Source organism: Papaver somniferum, chromosome 7 (genome assembly GCF_003573695.1).
Source record: "Papaver somniferum cultivar HN1 chromosome 7, ASM357369v1, whole genome shotgun sequence".
NCBI classification, from domain to species: domain Eukaryota; kingdom Viridiplantae; phylum Streptophyta; class Magnoliopsida; order Ranunculales; family Papaveraceae; genus Papaver; species Papaver somniferum.
This window is the reverse complement of record NC_039364.1, coordinates 87,195,476-87,216,405: the sequence shown is the minus strand read 5'-3', so window position 1 is coordinate 87,216,405 and position 20,930 is coordinate 87,195,476. Positions and strand designations below refer to the sequence as shown.

At 36.2% G+C, this 20,930-nt stretch overlaps 2 long non-coding RNA genes across 2 annotated transcripts; both read left to right on the top strand.

The window, feature by feature from the left end:
• Positions 1-8,024: 8,024 nt before the first annotated feature.
• On the top strand, positions 8,025-10,536 carry LOC113292803. The gene is made up of 3 exons (XR_003331876.1): positions 8,025-8,192; positions 9,567-9,692; positions 10,248-10,536. It is a non-coding gene; the product is annotated as an uncharacterized LOC113292803 (long non-coding RNA).
• An 8,041-nt stretch (positions 10,537-18,577) lies between these two features.
• Positions 18,578-19,550, top strand: LOC113293096. Its single transcript, XR_003332042.1, has 2 exons — positions 18,578-18,709; positions 19,262-19,550. It is a non-coding gene; the product is annotated as an uncharacterized LOC113293096 (long non-coding RNA).
• Positions 19,551-20,930: the final 1,380 nt, after the last annotated feature.

Genomic DNA, 20,930 nt, shown 5'->3' with positions numbered 1-20,930 from the left:
AATGAGCTAAGTAACGCAACATTAGCTATACATTGCAATAGATAAGCATTCTCATCATACAAACATCATACTCGCATCATAAAAGCATTGCATAAGCATTTCATAACATAAACATCGCATACACATTTCATAACATAATCATCACATAAGCATTATATTCACACAAGTACTTTACAAAACTGTACGGAATAATATTGCAGAATTTCGCAGAATTATTCAGAATTTCGCAGAATTTCACATAATTTTTCAGAATTTCGTAGAATTATTCAGAATTTCGCAGAATTATTCAGAATTTCGCGGAATTATTCAGAATTTCGCATAATTATTCAGAATTTCGTAGAATTACTCAGAATTTCGCAGGATTATTCAAAATTTCGCAGGATTATTCAGAATTTCGCAAAATGTGTCAGAATTTTGTAGGATTATTCAGAGTTTCATAGGATTATTCAGAATGTGTCAGAATTTCGCAGAATGTGTCAGAATTTTGCAGAATGTGATTATTTCGCAGAATGTGATTATTCCGAACGATATGATCATTTCGCACAATTATAAGCAACTTGAAGAGATTATACTATCGCATGAGCACAAAACATAAGACAGAGGAAAGATGAGAATGAAGAAACAATTCACACATTCAACATTTTTTCAAAGATTCTACCCTCATAGATAAAGAACAGAGGCAACTATGGATTACCAAGAAAACATTTTATGTTCTTTATCTTCTCGGCAAGAATCACCAAAAATGGAGTAATAATTTCACATGAATAGAGGCAATACTTATTATTCTCATTCAAGGACGTATACTTCTTAAATTTCGAGAATTGAATATTTCTTATACTTCATCAAGGATACTTCATGCTTCTTATACTTCTTCAAGGATACTTCATACTTCGCATACTTCAAAAGATGATACTTCTTATTTACTTCGCAACATTCCGGAACTTCACAAAAGAATAGAGGCAAGTACGTACTTTTCAAATCCATTATTCTTTCGTTCGTTCCTTCATCAACAAAGATCAAAGACTACTCCAACAACACGTATCTCTCTCCAACGACTACAACAAAGTGGATTTTTCCTTAAAGATCGCTCTTCAAGCAATATTCAAGGAAAAAGAGGCAAGATGTAGGATCCAAATATCGCACAACGGTAAGAGTTTGCGATATTATAGATAGAGCCTGCGAAGTTATAGAGAGAGTTTGCGAGAAGGTAGCGAAGCTTGCGAGAATGTAGTTTGGGTGCGAGATAATATGAGCTGTACTCCACTACATATGAGCTGTACTCCACTACATATGATCTGTCATCCACTATGTAAACACCTATATAAAGGGAAAGTCAGAGAGAGAGAAGACATGTTTAGAATTTGTATTATTATTGTTTTGTTCTTCTTCCTCTACTAACCTAGAGCTCCAAATACTCATTAATGGAGTCTCCATGTAATCAAGATGTAATTACAAATAATCATAGTAAAACCTAACCCCGTGGATGTAGATCAAATTGATCGAACCACGTACATCTTGTGTCTTATTTTCTATTTTCATTATCTTTATCTTTATTTTCATATCAAATAAGTTTAGATCTAGAAATCATAGTTATGATAATACAAGGGGTGTGTTGTAGGATTTCCTGCAACTACATCAATTTCTCAAATTCAAACCCTAATTTCAGCAGAACATCAAATTAAACTAAAACCCAAGTTAGAGTAGGGGGTTTTAAATGACTACCATCTAATTGGAGCAATTTTTTTGTCCGGAGGTTTTGATTTCTTGCTTGTTCTCGAACATTCCTTCGCCGCTTTAACAGTATCAACGAGATTGATAATTTCATTGGCTAGTCTCGCGGTCTGCTTAGTACGTGCCATGTTTGTAGAAGAAGTTAATCGTCGATTAAAGTTTTCGCATCGACGATTTCGACGATGAATCGAATGGAAAAAAAATTCACCACGGTCGTTAATGGAGAAGATGAAACAATTTTGTGAGAGGGAGGGGGAAAGGAAAAGATGAAACAGTTTCGTGATGGAATGAAATGGGGGCCTTACTTAAGTCTTAATAGGATTTCAGGGTTATTTTTGTGAGAAGGGTAAAATGGTACTTTCACCATCATTTTGAAAGCCCCTGAACTTTTCTGGTGTGTGTATATATTTGTTAAGGTCCCCAATTATTTTTCAGATCCCCCAATTAAGCCTTGATAAGAAAATGGTACAGAAGCCGAAACGTGGTTTGGCTGCAAAATGAGCTTGTGATAAGAAAATGAAACGTGTTGTAGACCTTGACACGTCACCCACTAAAACCAATTCTTTGTCCCACCGCTCCTTTTGTTAGACGTGGCACTGAGTAAATTAAACAAAGGTTTAGCATGGCTGAGCATAGGGTGCTGTTGTCCGTAACGTGATATGTCGAATATGAGCTTTTCATGACAAACACCATTTTGCCTCTTATTTAGCCGTTTATTATACCGGTGATAAGATTGGCACGCACTTTTGTTTTTCTTTAATGGTCAAATTACAACGGTGTTCCATTTATATGGTTGGCCCTCACCACCGTGGCAGCGGTGTTATAGTCTATATAGACGACAAAAAATATGAAATCATTTACAGACATATTCCTTCGTCAATCATTTACAGATCCTTAACAATAAAATGTGTTATCGAAAACAAAAGTGTTGCCTTAAAATCATTAAATGTATTATAAAAAAGAATGTTAACAAAGATTATGAAAGGGCTTTTTACAAAAATAGGCCCGTTTTTTTGGTGCTTTTCATTTCTAGGCCATTTTTTTTATTTATTGCTAAAGTAGGCAAGTTTTGACCAAAAGTGATGGATGGAAAGTTAGCACCGTTAGGTGCACTTAAAATGACAAGATAGTCCTTTGAATCGGTTATTTCGACCCAACCAGCTACTATAACTCTTTATACGTCATCACCCAGTGCGTACGTGGCACTGCTTACGTGGCAAGGCCCACGTGACACTGCGTATGTGGCACTGCTTACGTGGCAAGGCCCACGTGACACTGCTTACGTGGCACTCATCTTGTGATTGTAGATGATCGTTCAAGACTTCTATCAAACCACTTCGCCTTCCAGCAACCACCAGCACCGTCTCAGCTTCTAAGTCTAGCCTGCAACCAATTGCAAGGCACTAAACCTGTACTCTTGACTTCAACATCTCAAACCTAATTCTCGTGTAAAACTGAAACCGCCATTTACACCTTGGTTAGTTCCAAAATTCATTGTATCTATCTTCAAAAGCTTATTCTAAGACTTGTATGTGCAGGTTGAGATCGGTTCCTCCAAGGTTTGATGCCTTAGTTTACTCCAATAGGAAACTGGGATCACAGAACTATAAATTTTATACGGAAAGTTCCACTGATCATTGCACATCAAAAGGACCAGCGCCAACCAATACGAAGAAGCTTTTCTTCTGCAAACATGTAAAATCCTGGATTTAAGTCTTTATAATAGATGAGCTTGATTTGCTAAAACTAGAATGATTGCAAGCAAGTACCTGATAGAAATTGTTAATATGTAAAGAAGACTGCACATATGTTGATGATTTACTTACTGGAAGAACGAGCCTTTAGCTCAAATATCTCCCCCCTGGTGACAAGGAGCTGATACTCAATCTAAACTTGTCTCAGCTGAAAGTTTTCTGATACGCAACTTAGCCAGCGCCATATAGAACACAACCCAAAACAGAAGAACATCGGAGAACAAGAAGTCTTCAGATGTATTCCGGCTTTTCTTCCCCTGGCACTCAAAACTGAGAAATCAAGATATGTCCAAGAAAAAAGAGGTATTCTAATAGCTCTACTCCGACATATATATACAAAAATAAAAAGTAAAACAAGATGAGAAGTTGAAATGTAGAGTTCAACTGATATGTCGACATCATAATTAGGTACAGCTAGTTATGTGTAAGCAATTCCGTATAAGAATTTCCCTATTGTGAAAACACCATTGCAGGTGGAATAAATGTAACATCAGCCAATGGAGGAGGTGATGTTGTGCTGCTATCTGGGTTGCACCAATACCGCCACGGGTGTCCGCCAATTGACGTATTGGTGCAACCCAGGCTGTTATTGGTATACTGATGGTTGTAGGGGGACCTGAACTACATCACTTGCACAGATTCAACAACACCAGCTCGTCAGCCTTGCTTTTTTCATGCAAATCATATATTCTGGATTTTCCTTATCAAAATCTTAAACCCTCTCCTATTTCATTTCAAATACCCACCAGAACTATTGTCTTACTGACAGCAATGATAGTTCAAGAAACTAATGGCAACTGAACTTAAATCTTCCAAAAATTGATCACTTTGACACTTCCACAAACACCTTCTGTACGTTATGCTGGTGATACAGTCTTGATCTTCCTGAGGATTCTTAAGCCCATTCTATCTCCTTCCTGGAGCAATTTCACATTCAAGGGAAACCAAATATTCCTAAACATATGCAGACACTAATTTCTGCAAATTCCACACAATACATCATATAAAATTAATGAGAGTAGTGGTTGATTTCCGGTAGCAAATACAGATCAAAACTTGTTTTCTTTCATGATTTGTCACCTTGAAACTCAACTAATTCGACCCATTCTTCATAGACTCATCACAACCTTAATACACTGCTACAGAAGTAGAACAAAACGGAGCAAACTCATTCATTTTCACCCTTACGCCTCATCAAGTAGTGCTAGCATTGACTAAAGGACTATCAATGAAAAAATCTGTTATCGATACAATTTCAATTTTTTTTACCTCGTTTGCAGCTGCTGCACAGAGATTTCAACTCAGGAAGAACTTGTCTCTCACGCATTTTCTCAAACATCTTGCTGGTGATTCATGAAATGCACTTGCTGGTGATTCGTGAACCCCCTGTATCTCCTTCCCTGCATTGAATTCCAAATTTAACATCAACCCATATTCCTAATATGTCCCAAACACTCAAACCACACCTTAATATTCTACCACCAAATGAATAACTATCTCTCTAACACTTTCTTCTACAATTATAACCTCCTCTTTTGTAGACACCATTGTTGAACCATTTCCAATACTTGATATTTTTTTCATTCAATTTCATTTATACCACCACCAGACGATGAATTCATCTTTGTAACACCTTATTTTTCTTAAGAAATTGAGTCTCCTCTATAGATGATCCAATTTCATCACCAAAAAGTCAATAAATATAACAATCAGATAAAAATCATCAAAAACAGAAGTGGGTTTGTGATTAACCTCTCCTTAAACTGTCTTTTTCGTCTCAACATCTTCACTACACTAAATCTTCAATCCAGTGACTCAATCTCTTATAAACAACCACGATTAATGTTAATTAGGTTTGATATGATAAAAATCCCCAAGTTGTCTCTCGATTTTAGCAGAAGAAAAAATTGATTTACATGCACCAGATAGAACCGGAGAGAAGAAGGAAGAAGAAAGTGAGAATCAATCTCTTTCTATTCTGCTATTACAAGTACACGAAGGGTAGTATAGTAATATCACCACATCTATGAGATCTCCCTATATGATATTTTGGCGAGATATTGACAAGTCAACGCGATAAATTGACCGAGATGGTTAAAGTGGATGGAATCCGTTTAACTTGCCTAGTTTTGCAAGAAATAAAAAAAGTGGCCTAGAAATGAAAGTGAGGGTCCAGACCAGGCCTACTTCTGCATATAATCCATTATGGGGCTTTTTACAAAAATAGGCCCGTTTTTTGGTGCTTTTCATTTCTACGCCACTTTTTTTATTTATTGCTAAAGTAGGCAAGTTTTGACCAAAAGTGATGGATGGAAAGTTAGCACCGTTAGGTGCACTTAAAATGACAAGATAGTCGTTTGAATCGGTTATTTCGACCCAACCATCTACTATGACTCTTTATACGTCATCACCCAGTGCGTACGTGGCACTGCTTACGTGGCAAGGCCCACGTGGCACTGCTTACGTGCCAAGGCCCACGTGACACTGCTTACGTAGCACTCATCTTGTGATTGTAGATGATCGTTCAAGACTTCTATCAAACCACTTCGCCTGCCAGCAACCACCAGCACCGTCTCAGCTTCTAAGTCTAGCCTGCAACCAATTGCAAGGCACTAAACCTGTACTCTTGACTTCAACATCTCAAACCTAATTCTCGTGTAATACTGAAACCTCCATTTACACCTTAGTTAGTTCCAAAATTCATTGTATCTATCTTCAACAGCTTATTCTAAGACTTGTATGTGCAGGTTAAGATCGGTTCCTCCAAGGTTTGATGCCTTAGTTTACTCCAATAGGAAACTGGGATCACAGAACTATAAATTTTATACGGAAAGTTCCACTTATCATTGCACATCAAAAGGACCAGCGCCAACCAATACGAAGAAGCTTTTCTTCTGCAAACATGTAAAATCCTGGATTTAAGTCTTTATAATAGATGAGCTTGATTTGCTAAAACTAGAATGATTGCAAGCAAGTACCTGATAGAAATTGTTAATATGTAAAGAAGACTGCACATATGTTGATGATATACTTACTGGAAGAACGAGCCTTTAGCTCAAATAGAATTAGAATTGAAAATTAAAATTGAAAATTAGAATTACTTTAGAGATTGTGAGATAGGCGATAAATAGAAAAAGTGTGGGCGGTAAATAAGTGAAATATTTTTTTATTAATAAAGGATAATCCTTTCATTCCGATAACATGGGAGACCTGATACAATTAGATGGATCACCAGACCATTCTCTCATAAGTTTTTCCCTTCAAGCGATTTTAAAGAACATCTGTCACCTTATAATGTTCCAAAGTTCCTTTGGAATATAACAACGTTTCAAAGTCTACATTGTTGAGAATTATTAAGAATCTAATCTAACTAATATAAAAAAAATACCCCTTTTTCAACCGTCCGACATGAACTTACCATATTACCCTTCCGTATTTTTCGTTTTGCGCCTACTGATGTGTTTTTAAGTTATTGTAGAAAAAATGGTAAAAAGAAGTTCGATTCTCAGACTTGTAGAGATTTGATTTTAGACTTAAATTATAAAACTAACTAGCAAATAAAGGAAAGACTGTTACAAAGTTGAGAGATACTGGGATTCAGGATTCCACAGGCCAAACTCATATTCTACGGTTCGATTATTAATTCTTAGACAATTACAGCTCCAAAAACAACAATTATTGACTCTGGATCTTTGCTAAGGTAGATTTTACAAAACAATTGTAAATAGTTAGTATGGACCATCAAAGCACTTAAGCTAAGCATGACCCATCAAACTAAATCACAACTAATTAATTTAAAATCATAATTCAAATAATATTAGCGAAAAAGTCATAAAAGAATTAAATAAAATTACCACAGTGATGAAAATTGGCTTCCTCCGTCATCCTAGTGATGGGGTTTAGCTTCTCATGTTGGAAACACGCTCAAAAGAATTTTTTATTGCTCAAAAAGATACTTTTATTGAAAAATAATACAATGCAGATATTCTGCAACATTTATATAAGTTGCAGAAATCGTTGTTACAAGAAGCGTCTCTAAGTGAAGGTATCCACCGCAAATTTAGTGTTATAGAAATTTGAAATTAACAACACTCTGTAAATAAACTACTACTTCTGGTTGTCTTATATTCTTCGTGTTCTTATCCAATGGTAGTACCAACAAATTGCTGAACTTCAATTTCTTTACTCCAGTTCCTTCCCCAATCACTAAATGCTCTTCTATGACACCCCAGAATTAGGGATGCGCATATCCTGCCCGTACCCGTCATTTCTATCCTATCCGCCATTGTTTTACCTGTATCCTATCCTACCCGCCGTTTAATGTGTAGGGTGACGGTTAAAAATTTCTTACCCGCAATCAAACGAGTAGGATGACGGGTAAAGCTCGAAATTAACCGACCCTACCCGCCTACCCACGTAGAAATGACTTAAAAATCCATGAATCGTTTTTTTCTCCTGCCTATTTTTTCGTAATTTTGAAATATATCAGGGGGAAGTTGGTTTTTCTATTCCTTATCTCTTCTTTCTTCTTCTCGCCGGACCAAATGGAACACAGAAAAGAGAAAAGACTTCGCTCCAAATCAAACTCAACCCTAAGTCCCAAAAATCAAATCTAGGAGGAGAAGTGGAGAACTCAGTCAATTGGATTTTTAACGAAACCCCTTTATCCTATTCTTGATCCATCTCCCTCTAATACCTCAAGTTCAGGTAAATTCATGTTTGATTATGTTATAAGAATTTTGTTTGATTTATTGGTAACTCTGATCTACCAATTAATTTCATACTCTGCATGTTTGATTTTAGAAGGGAAGACAGACTAGTCTGAATCAGCAACTCACTCTCATGCTTTTACTCTTTGTACTATGAAATCAAACCCTAATTCCTAAATAAATGAGATTTTATGAAAACTTAACATGCATGATTGATGAAATTTCTCATAGGAATTTAGTTTGTTCCACATGGAGGACAAGTTTCAATGGGATTCTCATAGAAATTGTAATTTAGTATGTAAAGTCAGTTTGGTGTTGTAGAATTCATAAATTTGGTTGAGTGATTGTGAGTTTATATGAATATATGATTGTCGCTCAATTTTAAGTACTCCGTTGTCTCTGGGTGTAGCTAATTTCAACTAGTACGTCCATCTAGCATATTTGGTTTACTTTTTGTTGGGAAGACAAGTTAATGAGAACTTAGTATCTGATTTACCAATGGGATAGAATAGTCTAACTTATTGTTGATCAGGATATAATCAATGAGCTATTTATGATTAGTTCAACACCCAATGACTTGAAGAAAAAATATACGCTGCTTTATTTAATGCAAAAATTATTTGATTTTTGTTTACTTCAGTTTGTTTGTTTACTGCTAATCTAGTACTATTACTTAGATAAATTTGTACGAGATTTAGTTAAGTAATCAAGTCAACCCCGTGTTAGTTTAGATCGTTTAGCATCACATTGGTTGGTTTTTCTCCGATGCACAAAGGAAATGATAGTACTATATGCACGGATATACCTGTCTTAGGATTACAGAATGACAAGAATTTGGATAAACAAGAAATAACATTCTAAAATACATGTTGTTTGTGGGAATTTGCTTCCCTGCATTGTCATTCCATTTGTGGATCTATTGGGTCTACCTCTTGCCATTCCATTTGTGCTCAAAAATGCAAATATCTTTTTTTTTCTTCTATTGTATTCAGATATCTGTCTAGTGTCAATTTCCCATTATTAATGTTATTCTTGAATGTGATTAAATCAAAAGTTTGTTTTATTGATTCTCTGGTTAAAAGTTTGCTTGTTGATCTGTCGGTCTGCCTTCATTATTGTCGTGCATGGTATTAGTGGATCATTTCCAAGGATCAACTTTGTCGTTTTGCCCAATGTGGTCATAACTTATATTTACGTGTCATCCATAATTTTCATGCTTAGGGGACATATTGAGAAATGTATTTGGTTGTCTTGTTTATATGGAATGGAATTCGTCTGACTAGATTTTTTTTTTTTATGTTACTGTGATTTTATCAGCTTGCTTCTGTGTTTTGATTAGTTCTTTAATTATTTATTTTCTGCGAATTCGTAGGTTCTTACTAACGGTATTGAAGTGAAGCTACATAGGAATGCCCTTAGTGTGATTGAACCACCTATAGCCTTGAGGAAGATGATGATTTAGAATGCAAGAACACACAATGGAATGTTTCAGATATGGGTTAGTTAATTTAATTCGTTCAGATTATTGTTTCTATCACAACTTCACTATTTGCATCCACTTTTGATGCTTGATAAAAATGGTGTTGATACCTTAGAATCGCATGTCCATCTTATAGATAATAATTCAACAATGTCATGATTCGACTAGCTTAGGTTTTTTGAGTACCAATATCTGCTCTTATTCCTACTTTTACAAGTTCATTCAGTAATTTAATCAATAATGGATAAAAGACTGATTAGTAGATGATAATCATTGAAATTATTCCTTCGGACTATCATGTGATACATCTGACGGAGCATATTTTATAAGAATCAGTTGTTTTTGTTTAGTTCCCAAAGTTAGTTGACATAGATGTTCAGAAACATGTCCACTACAGTTGGCTTTTACCAATTTTGGTTAGCATGTTTTAATATACTGTTGCATCTCTGCCACCTCCACCATCTTCTCAACCTGAGGTCAGCAGAAGTAAGAAGCGTAAGAGGACATCTAAAGCATGTAAGCATTTTGGTGCCAATGGTTATTGAGATTTGATTGAATTTTTCTGTGTTGCAGAGATTTTCTGTGTTGCAGGGATATTTGATGATCTTAGAGCATATTCCATAATCGTAGATGACGATTGAATAACAAGGTTACATGAAGAACATAGGATTATGCTGGTTTTAATCGTAGCATCAAGCCCCTGCGGAGAGTTTTCCACCATTGGAGTTTCTTATTGTATTTCTGTGCTGTTAGTTGGCTTCTGCTTTACCCCCTCCAGATTTTGAAAAGAACAAAATTTTTGTTTCTTGAGACTACAAATGGCTTTGTGCCTAGCAAAATGCTTTTGTGTAGTTTGGCAGTACCATTGGTACATATGTAGATAGCTTTTATTTTTCTGTGTTGCCAGAACATGAAAAAAAAAACGGTTATACCCGCTACCCATCCTACCCGCTTAATGGCGGGTTGGGTGGCGGGTAAAAATTTTCTTACCCGCCATAGGGTAGCGAAATAGGCCATATCCTACCCACCCTACCATTGAGCACAAATGGAATGGCAAGAGGTAGACCCAATGGATCCACAAATGGAATGGCAATGCAGGGAAGCAAATTCCCACACACATGTATTTTGGAATGTTATTTTCTTGTTTGTCCAAATTCTTGTCATTCTGTAATCCTAAGACAGGTATATCCGTACATATAGTACTATCATTTCCTTTTGTGCATCGGAGAAAAACCAACCAATGTGATGCTAAACGATCAAAACTAACACGGGGTTGACTTGATTACTTAACTAAATCTAGTACAAATTTATCTAAGTAATATTACTAAATTTGCAGTAAACAAACAAACCGAAAGTAAACAAAAATCAAGTAATTTTGCAGTAAACAAAGCAGCATATATTTTTTCTTCAAGTCATTGGGTGTTGAACTAATCATAAATAGCTCATTGATTATATCCGGATCAACAACAAGTTAGACTATTCTATCCCATTGGTAAATCAGATACTAAGTTCTCATTAACTTGTGTTCCCAACAAAAAGTAAACCAAATATGCTAGATGGAGGTACTAGTTGAAATTAGCTACACCCAGAGACAACGGTGAAAAAGTGGGGTCTAACAACCTCACCTAATAATTCGCTTAGCAATTTGTATGGACTAACTACAATATACTTTTAAGAGAATCAATTAGACAGTCAGACTTAATCTTAATAAAAAGTATATCAAGGAGTTATATCTCAATTTCTCAATTCAATACTTACTCAAGCAAATAGAAATCTGCGAGTCTAATTGAACACAAGAGAAATTAACTTGAACGGTATCAAAGACCAGTGTTCAAGTATAAATCAATTTCAATCAACAACCAAAGGTTGGATTTACCAATTGATCGATTCACCGCACAACCTGTGATATTTCAATTATATAACAAAATATAATGCGGAAAAGAAATAACACAGACACCAGAAGTTTTGTTAACGAGGAAACCGCAAATGCAGAAAAACCCTGGTACCTAGTCCAGATTGAACAAACACTGTATTAAGCCGCTACAGACACTAGCCTACTACAAACTAACTTCGGTCTGGACTGTAGTTGAACCCCAATCAATCTTACACTGATCCAAGGTACAGTTGCGATCCTTACGTCTCTGATCCCAGCAAGATACTACGCACTTGATTCCCTTAGATGATCTCACCCACAACTAAGAGTTGCTACGACCCAAAGTCGAAGACTTTAATAAACAAATCTGTATCGCACAGAAAAGTCTACAAGAATAGATAAATTTGTCTCCCACATAAATACCTACGAGTTTTGTTCCGTCTTTTGATAAATCAAGGTGAACAGGAACCAATCGATAACCCGGACTTATATTCCCGAAGAACAACCTAGAATTATCAATCACCTCACAATAATCTTAATTGACTAGCGAAACAAGATATTGCAGAATCACAAACGATGAGACGAAGATGTTTGTGACTACTTTTCTATCTTGCCTATCGGAGAAATTAATCTCGAGCCAATTTTACAATTGCACTCAATACGATAGAAACAACAAGATCAGATCACGCAACTACAGAGAAAATAGTTGGGTCTGGCTTCACAATCCCAATGAAGTCTTTAAGTCGTTAACCTACAGGGTCTCGATAGAAACCTAAGGTTAAAGGAGAATCGACTCTAGCTTATACAACTAGTATCACACAGGAGGTGTGGGGATTAGGTTTCCCAATTGGTAGAGTTCTCCTTTATATAGTCTTCAAATCAGGGTTTGCAATCAATGCTACCTTGGTAACTAAGCATTCAATATTCACCGTTAGATGAAAACCTGATTAGATTCAAGCTAAATATCTTTCAATCGTTAGATCAAATCTTAGCTTGTTATACACAAATGAAATGCACGTTCATTTAGGTTTGTGTAACCATACATAAACTGTACACTTAGTTAGTTCAACAATAGTTAACCAAATGGTTAGCGATATGAGCACTTTCATATCAACCATATTCATATTCACCATCACTAGTTCAAATGACTCGAAAGAACTAGTTAGAGAGTTGTACAATTGCTTAGATCTTATAGAAGTATACAAGGCACAATCGAAGCAAAATCGGTTTTGATTCACTCGGATCGATTCATGAACATTATAGCCACGGTTTGCAAATTGCATTCATTAATATATAAATGTTTTAGTTCATGAACAAACCAATTTTAGAAAGTAACACACTTAAGTATGCATACGGGTATGCGTACTTAAGTAACCGGATTTGAGTTTGTTTTGGTTTTCAAACTTAGCATAAATTCACGGACGTGAACTTTCCGCGGGTACGAGTACGGGTACACATACTTAGGTAACCGGATTGAGTTGGTTTTGAATTCAAAACTCAGCAGAAATTCACGGTCGCGAACTTCCGCCAGTATGCGTACGGGTACGCATACTTACCCAGTCTCCATCAACCATTTAGTACACACACAAGTATGCATACATTTGGTTCCCGGTTTTGGACTTATACACTAATGTGGGAACACACTATATGCTTATATCCAAAGATGGTTACATATTCTAAACTCTCTATTTCAATCATTGAAACATTCTTAGAGGATGTTATATAGAGGTTATTCACACTCCATTTTTCATCAAAGCGATTTTCAAAAGATTGAAACAATCAACATGACTTTCGTCACTTGTAAAAATGAACTTGGCCAAAGCGAAAGATTACCAACACATATTTCGAGAAATAGATAAGCGAGATAAACTCGGCTCGAAATAGCAAATGTGTATAATCGAAGTCTATACAGCAAATACGACTTTTGTCTCAAGATAGGAGATAAAGTAGATAGACTTTTGAGTGATAGATAAGCTCAAGTCTCCACATACCTTTTAGTCGATGAAGTTCCACCAGTTCCTTGAATAGTTCTTCGTCTTTGTATGATGAATGCCGTGGAGTCTAGAGCTCAATTACACTTTCTATCCTAGTCCGAGACTTAGCTATAAGTAGACTAGAAATCAAGACTTATAGTTTTGGCAACTAAACTTGACAAACAAGCTTGAGATAGCAACGCTTGCGAGTTTGACCGAGCAGTGCTCTAACAAACTCCCCCTTTGTCAGTTTAGTGACAAAACTATTAATACATATAAAATACAAAACAAAGAAACTTTACTGCTTCTCTTCCACAAGCATGATCTCCTTGGTTCTTCAACTTTACTCGAAATCTTCGTCGCTTCCAAGTACTCCAATGATTCCAAAGATATTCAATGCAACATCATCGTTGTTGAAGATCCATATCCATAACAATGAGAAAAAAAAAGCTCTCAATCATTGTTACACAGTGTCATAGTATCATTACACAGCATCAAAGTTCAATTGTATCACAACTTCGGCAACAATACTATGGTGATATGTATCACCCCCCCTTAGTCAATACTCCATCTCACATGGAAACCACTCCTCCTTACATAATGATCTGAAAACCATATGTATTTGTAGTGTGAACTACACATTAATTCTCCCCCTTTTTATCAATAAAATTGGCAAAGGTACGAAAACTAGTGGGATCCTAATGAAATTTCCATAGAGACATTTCATGAACAAAAGAAAGCACATATCAACTTTTTAAATGCAATCATATAGCCGAAGTTAAATGGATTCATCAAGGAGTTTATAAAGATACAAGATAACCCCTACAATATTCCACAGCCGCACTCCCCATAAAGATTTGGCAATTAAGCACAAGTTCAATTAAGAACTGTCCCCCATAAAATGTCATTCCCGAAAGAGCAACAAGAGCGACCCTATTTTCACAAGAAAAGAAGGGTTCCTTTGGACAACAACAAAACTCATAAGAATATGAATTCGTATCCAAAAAACTCAATTAAATTAACTACTAGAGAACCCATGATTAATTTAATCGGAAATGCTCAACATAAGAGAACTTACGGAGCCGCACAGTATATACATAAAATATGGATCAGGGAAGATCAATACTGCGGAATAAACAAAGATTCATTCTATCTTTCATCACTATTTGCACAATGACATATAATAGACTTAATCTTTGTAAACAAAAGCTCATCCTTTCTTCCATCAAATAATGACATAAAAGGCTTTAAGTTTTGTTTGTCAAAAGTTCATTCAATCTTTTATCAATACTTGCATACCGACAGACTTAACTTTTGACCAAGTATGGGACAATCATAGTTCACGGAGGTAAACACACATATCCCATAACAATTTGCAATATATAAAACCATAAAGATTAATACTGCAAAAATCATCTTCCAAACAGACTTTAGAATTTAAAAATAAATCTAAAAAACATTGAAGATGAAAATCGCTGGACATAGCTATGTGTAATCACAATAATGGCTATTCCAAACTCTAGTTATTCTTCCTAAAAACACAAGAATAAAATTCTCATAAGAAGATTTCCTAGACATCGAGACCTCTGAAAAATTCTTTATCGTCCTCGAACTCCTTGTCATCAACAGCCATGGGTACATATGGTTCGTGAAGAAATGAGTCAATTCCAACAAACCTTCTAGGCTGAAGATGTCGAACCAGGACCTTCTGAATTTCAAGAGTTCTCATAATGCAAGCCTTTATTTGTTGAATCTCCTTTCTTGTCTCCTTCAACTCTTCAAGAGCATCAGAAAACTTCTGAGAATTTGAAGGAACAACTCTTGGCTTCCTCACATTCCTTATTTTTCTTTTCAAAGTTGGAGGTAACGGAGATCTTTCGTTTTCCTTCGTGATTGATGGCTTAACAATCATATTAACATATTTTCCATCAGAAGACATGATGCTTGGAGTATCCATAAGCATACAGATTTGTGAGAGGAAATCACACTTCAACAAGCAGTCTTAAGTTAAAAAGAGTTTCAGGGAAGGAAAAAGGAATGTAGGGTTACTGAACCTTTATACTTCAAAGGATTCACGTACGCACAACTCATACCCTATAAAAGGCTAAATTGTCATTTTTAACCTTCTTTTATTGATTAACCAGGGAAGACCTTTCTGTAGATGGTGGATTTTCGACAAGGGATAAATTCGTAAACTCATAATTATACGAAGCTCTGATCCATCAATCAGACGTGAGTATTGAGACAGGGGTATCTCATCGAATTCTCAACGGAGAGTACTTTCTCTCAGAGTACATGTAGATATGTAGTCTCACGACTGGACAACAACATATCTCATGAATACTGAACACTTTCAGTGATTATTTCTATATAGTATCACGAGATGGACGGCTCCTAGACAGCTTGCTCTGCTAGTATAGAGCGATAACGTCTTCAGGAATAAACAACGAGTTTACCCTGACTATATAAAGGATATGACTTACCGACAAGCTCATATCGGGATAATTAATGCTCCTAGCCAGCTTGCTCTGTTAGTAAAGAGACACAAAGTTAATTACTCCTAATAACAATTGATCCTATTCCATGGTCGAATATACGACTGGTCCCATGGGACGGAAATAATAATTGCTCTTATTCCATGGTCGAATCCATGACTGGTCCCATGGAATGGCAATAACAATTGCTCCAATTCCATGGTCGAATCCACGACTGGTCCCATGGAATGACAATAACAATTGCTCCTATTCCATGGTCGAATCCACGACTGGTCCCATGGAATGGCAATAACAATTGTTCTGATTCTTTGATCGAATCCACGGCTTGATCTCATAGAATAGCAATAACTATATTATCTCATTACTCTGATTTCATGATCGAATCCACAACTGGTCTCATAAATGGTAATAGATAAATCTTAATTACTCCGATTTTATGGTCGAATCTACGATCCCATGGAATGGTAATGCTCACTTTATTATTCTGAATTCATAGTCGAATCCTCAGCTGATCCTATGAATTAATAATAAACATCTTACTAAGTTTTGCGAATTATTCTTCACTGAATTCCACAATTAATAATAAATAATCAACAACCGTGCGTCTGAGCTACCTCTAAGTAAGCCCCGATTCAAATGGTGAAAGTGTATTCAACGATGATGCAATAATAGTCACCGTATGAACGAGTATTTCAAAATACAACGAAACGATGAACCTATGCAAAATAGGGAACAAAATAGTAAATAATTTAAAATATTTACCAAGGTGTTAGGAACACGGAAACACGACCTACCGACCGTGCCGTGGTCAGTTCCACGCTAGTTTTTTATTTTAATACATTTTTATTATTTTCCATGATTTGATGAAAATTCTCTCATCTGATCAAATTTCCTTCGTCTCGAGGAAACTCCTCGGTTTCATGGTACTTCCATAAATCCATAAAAAATAATATAAAATTAAGGAAAGTAGTGCGGGGCGTGACCATTGGCCAACCGGCCATGCCTTGGTCCCAGCTGGCCCCACACCCCACGGTTCCTTATTATTTTATTATTATTATTATTTCTCTAATTTAATGAAAAAACTCCTTGATTTCATGGTATTTTTTGCACAAATCATCATAAAATAAAATAAAATAAAATAATGAAAACTTGTGGGACCGGGCCACTAGCCGGCGGCCATGCCCTAACCGGTCCCACACGCCCTTTGCTTTATTATTTTATTATTATTTATCCTATTTTTCCTTGAATTCATCAAATTCCTTGATTTTATGGTATTTCTCTCAAATTAGGAAAAATTCCCTCAAATCATCAAAAATACCTAAAAAATATTAAAAAATTATAAAAAACTCGTGGGACCGGGCCATAGCCGTCCGACCATGCCTCTATGGTGCCACACGCCCGTGGTTTTATTATTTTAATATTTTGCTTCCATGAACTCATGAAAACTCCTTCAATTCATGGAAACTCCCTAAATTCATCAAATTTCTCATAATTCATGAATTTTTCATAAAATCATCAAAATATTATAAAATTAAGGAAAAGGCACCACGGGACCGTGGTTACGACCGGCCGACCATGCATTGACCACGGCGGTCCCACGCCTCCTCATTCCTTATTTTATAATTATTTTTCATCATCTCATGGTGTTTTCCTCAGTTTCGTCGAAACCCTAATTTTGGCATATTTTCTCGAATGGATGCTCAATTGCACCCCAGAAAATATCAAAATTCTCAGGACTGAGACGCGGACGCCTTGGGGACACGAGCACGCTATCTTGACCGACCAAGATTGGCTCTTTGGCTCACGGAGGCCGGTCCCATCAATTTTCACAGTTTTGACCTAATTTGCACAATCGCTCGTATTAGGTCCAAAACTCTTCCAAACACTTTGGATTTTCATGAAGTGATCGTCAGGAGGTCACGTGACAACCCAGGGCCGGTTTCATGACTCCATGGTCGGTCCCTCGCCTCGTCATAATTAATTAGGTTTTCTCACCTAAGGCTCAGACGAGCATTTTTGAATAAATGATTAAGCCAACATTTAATCATTCTTCCACCAACAAATCGTCAACTCTTCAGGAGTTCTTCATATTTTCTCACGTGAGCATGTGGACACTGCATAGTTGATCCACGGTCCCGTGTAGTCGCTCCCTCCTTCATCCCATGGTTAAACTTCTGAGGAACCATGAATTGATCATCAATTGATCAAATTAGGGTTTCTGAATCCAAGGATCATCATTCCAGGTTCCAACCTTAATAATTGTACAACGGCCTCATGGTCATTAATTTTATTAATTATGCTCGGTTCAACGACCAGTATTCTAATTAATATTTTTGGTACGCTGCTAATAATCCATCAGATGAGCAACACATGCTCATACGATCAAACATGCTCATACGATCAAATTTTCATGCTTAGGGGACATATTGAGAAATGTATTTGGTTGTCTTGTTTATATGGAATGGAATTCGTCTGACTAGATTTTTTTTTTTATGTTACTGTGATTTTATCAGCTTGCTTCTGTGTTTTGATTAGTTCTTTAATTATTTATTTTCTGCGAATTCGTAGGTTCTTACTAACGGTATTGAAGTGAAGCTACATAGGAATGCCCTTAGTGTGATTGAACCACCTATAGCCTTGAGGAAGATGATGATTTAGAATGCAAGAACACACAATGGAATGTTTCAGATATGGGTTAGTTAATTTAATTCGTTCAGATTATTGTTTCTATCACAACTTCACTATTTGCATCCACTTTTGATGCTTGATAAAAATGGTGTTGATACCTTAGAATCGCATGTCCATCTTATAGATAATAATTCAACAATGTCATGATTCGACTAGCTTAGGTTTTTTGAGTACCAATATCTGCTCTTATTCCTACTTTTACAAGTTCATTCAGTAATTTAATCAATAATGGATAAAAGACTGATTAGTAGATAATCATTGAAATTATTCCTTCGGACTATCATGTGATACATCTGACGGAGCATATTTTATAAGAATCAGTTGTTTTTGTTTAGTTCCCAAAGTTAGTTGACATAGATGTTCAGAAACATGTCCACTACAGTTGGCTTTTACCAATTTTGGTTAGCATGTTTTAATATACTGTTGCATCTCTGCCACCTCCACCATCTTCTCAACCTGAGGTCAGCAGAAGTAAGAAGCGTAAGAGGACATCTAAAGCATGTAAGCATTTTGGTGCCAATGGTTATTGAGATTTGATTGAATTTTTCTGTGTTGCAGAGATTTTCTGTGTTGCAGGGATATTTGATGATCTTAGAGCATATTCCATAATCGTAGATGACGATTGAATAACAAGGTTACATGAAGAACATAGGATTATGCTGGTTTTAATCGTAGCATCAAGCCCCTGCGGAGAGTTTTCCACCATTGGAGTTTCTTATTGTATTTCTGTGCTGTTAGTTGGCTTCTGCTTTACCCCCTCCAGATTTTGAAAAGAACAAAATTTTTGTTTCTTGAGACTACAAATGGCTTTGTGCCTAGCAAAATGCTTTTGTGTAGTTTGGCAGTACCATTGGTACATATGTAGATAGCTTTTTTTTTCTGTGTTGCCAGAACATGAAAAAAAAAACGGTTATACCCGCTACCCATCCTACCCGCTTAATGGCGGGTTGGGTGGCGGGTAAAAATTTTCTTACCCGCCATAGGGTAGCGAAATAGGCCATATCCTACCCACCCTACCATTGAGCACAAATGGAATGGCAAGAGGTAGACCCAATGGATCCACAAATGGAATGGCAATGCAGGGAAGCAAATTCCCACACACATGTATTTTGGAATGTTATTTTCTTGTTTGTCCAAATTCTTGTCATTCTGTAATCCTAAGACAGGTATATCCGTACATATAGTACTATCATTTCCTTTTGTGCATCGGAGAAAAACCAACCAATGTGATGCTAAACGATCAAAACTAACACGGGGTTGACTTGATTACTTAACTAAATCTAGTACAAATTTATCTAAGTAATATTACTAAATTTGCAGTAAACAAACAAACCGAAAGTAAACAAAAATCAAGTAATTTTGCAGTAAACAAAGCAGCATATTTTTTTCTTCAAGTCATTGGGTGTTGAACTAATCATAAATAGCTCATTGATTATATCCGGATCAACAACAAGTTAGACTATTCTATCCCATTGGTAAATCAGATACTAAGTTCTCATTAACTTGTGTTCCCAACAAAAAGTAAACCAAATATGCTAGATGGAGGTACTAGTTGAAATTAGCTACACCCAGAGACAACGGTGAAAAAGTGGGGTCTAACAACCTCACCTAATAATTCGCTTAGCAATTTGTATGGACTAACTACAATATACTTTTAAGAGAATCAACTAGACAGTCAGACTTAATCTTAATAAAAAGTATATCAAGGAGTTATATCTCAATTTCTCAATTCAATACTTACTCAAGCAAATAGAAATCTGCGAGTCTAATTGAACACAAGAGAAATTAACTTGAACGGTATCAAAGACCAGTGTTCAAGTATAAATCAATTTCAATCAACAACCAAAGGTTGGATTTACCAATTGATCGATTCACCGCACAACCTGTGATATTTCAATTATATAACAAAATATAATGCGGAAAAGAAATAACACAGACACCAGAAGTTTTGTTAACGAGGAAACCGCAAATGCAGAAAAACCCTGGTACCTAGTCCAGATTGAACAAACACTGTATTAAGCCGCTACAGACACTAGCCTACTACAAACTAACTTCGGTCTGGACTGTAGTTGAACCCCAATCAATCTTACACTGATCCAAGGTACAGTTGCGATCCTTACGTCTCTGATCCCAGCAAGATACTACGCACTTGATTCCCTTAGATGATCTCACCCACAACTAAGAGTTGCTACGACCCAAAGTCGAAGACTTTAATAAACAAATCTGT